Here is a 3,105-nt window from a genome sequence, read left to right on the forward strand (position 1 = left end):
GCCTACCATACCAGTATCCATACACCAATAGGTGCCACACCTTTCTCTCTTGTTTATGGATTAGAAGTAGAGATACCTTCTCTACAAGTATCATTAAAAGGTCTCATCCCAGATGAAGAATAATGAGTATCTAGATTACAAGAGTTAGAATTAATCCATGAACGAAGATAAAATGCCTTCGATCATTTAAAGGTATATCAGCAAAGAATGTGTCAGAGTTATAATCATAGGGTCAAACCATGAGTCTTTCAAGCTGGGGAACTAGTATGAAAGGAAAATCCACGCAACCAGCCAGATCGAGAAAAGAAAGGAATGTTTGAACCAAACTGGTTAGGTTCGTTTGTGGTCACAACAGTATTTAGATCAGAAGCATATAATCTATCAACATAGGACAAAGATCAGCTTGATGAATCCATCAATAGCATGCATCTAAAGAAATTTTATGTCTGAAAAAGTGAAAAAATCAAAAACAGTGAAAAAGCAAACAAATAAAAAACAATGAAAAAGCAAAAAAATCAAAAATAGTGAAAAAGCAAAAAAATCAAAAAACTATGAAAAATCAGAAAAATAGAAAAATGTGAAAAAGCAGAAAATCCAAAAAAAGTGAAAAAGAAAAAAATCTAAAAAACATCAAATATCAGAAAAGTGCAACAAAAACATATTGTGAAAACTTGGCAAACAAGCACTATTTGTCCACTAGCTCTTCCATCTATTAGTTCATGCATCTTTCTGCTTGCATTCATTTTCAATCAACTTTGTCCATATCCATCATGAAGCCTTTGTACATACACAAGCATCCCAGATAATATCTCACGATGGTTTGGATCATTGAGTATATCATAACGACTTTGTTTCTAGGCTTGGGGCAAAATCTTGCACTTAGCTGGGGGCGAAATTCTTGATCATTTTGATCTTAATCAAATAGGTAGAACGACAGTTAAACAACCCTTATCAAGCAAAAACTAAGAAACATCCAATGTTGAACATGAGATCAAATTATCAACCTATCACAAAGTCAGTATAAGCACATTCACACACTTTTCCATGGATGATATCTTTTGGATAATGATTTTGTTCAACTTTTCTATATTGAATTTTGCTATCATGATTTCTAAGTGACTCCAAGATGTCTTTGACTAGAGGAACAAGGAAGGAAAATGCTATTTTTCTTGTCTTCTATCTATAAATTAATCATTAATATGTGCAAATTTGTCTCGGGACATGACCATCAGAGTATCATTGAAGACATTTCTGATTTGCGCATTAAAATGGTTAATACTACCTATTTTATGCAAGTAACACTCGAGTCATCTTGGTTTAATTATACCTCAGTGCTTGTACTAACTTGCAATATCAAAATCCAGGAAGGAAGTGCTTAGGTCATCATGGTTTAATTATATCATCGATGTTTGCACTCACTTCCCACATTTCAAAAGCTCAATTATGACAAAAATGCAATAATCCAGTGAGTGGTCCGATCGTAGCTTTGCATTGCCATTTGCATTTAAGCTTGCATTTCATTCTTGCATGGGATCTCGCATGCTCATTTTATCCAAGGTTAAATCTATCACAGGAATCATAAAGGTATCATCACAAGTGTATACACAATCAGACTGATGACTCATATCTATCCAGATATTATCAACCCAACAAAATTCTTATACTTTGCCCTCAATAGAACCAACATCAGCATATCCAAATCTTCTTGCAACTTGATATCAACAAATCTGTCAGTTCTTTGCTTAATCAACCTTATCAATTCTATCAATCAATCACATCTAAATCAATTCTATCATGTCTTATATAGGATGTATCTTTCCTGAAACCAGACGTTCTGATCATGCCTTATACAGGATATATCGGTCTTGAAACCAGATGCTTTGATCATCTTTGTCTTATATAGGAGGTGTCTTTCCTGAAACCAGACTGAATCTCAATCTTATATATCTAACCAATCAAGCTTTATCAATAATCAAGAATCACATCACCATGACTGTAGAACTCATATTTTCATCAAACACAGTTGCAGAAATCAAATCATTTCTAATTGGGATATTAATTTCACAAAAAATCACAAAACTCCAAAGGTCAATTATATCAATTGATCTCCCGAGGGGGCACCATCATACCGCAATCTATCAATCAATAGCTAGGACATCCCATCGAACCAATATCATCATCAAAATGAGATTATTCTTTGAATCAACGCGTCATCACACCTCGCTTCAAAGAGGGGCAAAATGTATACACCTAAAAAATGGTCTGAAGATAATTAATTAAATAATAAATTATTTAATTAATCGCCCTCCCCAATTTAATTGAATTCATTAGCAATTTGATTAAATTCTTCCACTCGTCTACTTATTAATAAATCTAAGGATTTATTTAATAGGTTAGATTCAATATTCCCCTTTGATTAATTAATTCAAATTAATTAATCCCTCCCCATTTAAATTAATTTCTTCTAGTCTTCTAATTAATTAAAACAAGTCAATTTATGAGTTGTTTAAAGTTAATTAGTCTTTTCCTATTATTTGAATTTTTAAATTCAAATTACCCACATGCCTCCTAACTTCTAACCACCCAACCTAGCCACTTCTAAACCTAACCCATTCCATCTAACCCTAGGTTTAATTAAACCTATCTTAGCTTGTACATCCTAACCTCCTTATCCTAACCTCCTATGGTGTGGATACTCTTCCCTTGAGACACATGGCATTCTTGGGCCACATGTCCCCTCTCTTGGAAGCCCCTTGACACTTGTCACCATAGAGATGACAAATGTCCCATTTCCTCCAACCTCTTTTCAAACCTCCTCCAATTTCACCATTGATATCTTCAGACTCAATCTTGACCATTGATTCCTACCACCTCACCCCTGGCCTTGCAAATCCTATAAATATCCCCCATTTTGGAGCAATAATCATCCCATCTCATTTGCATTTTAGGCATTGTTACTATAGGCATAATATCTCTTAGCATATCATTTGAGAGTTATTATTATAGGCAATTGCATCTTAGATCTAGCTTAATTTGATCATTTTCTAGCATAATTTTTTAATCATGTAGCTTAATCATTCTCTTTTCTAGCTTAATTGTATCATT

Source organism: Cryptomeria japonica, chromosome 10, assembly GCF_030272615.1.
Source record: "Cryptomeria japonica chromosome 10, Sugi_1.0, whole genome shotgun sequence".
NCBI classification, from domain to species: domain Eukaryota; kingdom Viridiplantae; phylum Streptophyta; class Pinopsida; order Cupressales; family Cupressaceae; genus Cryptomeria; species Cryptomeria japonica.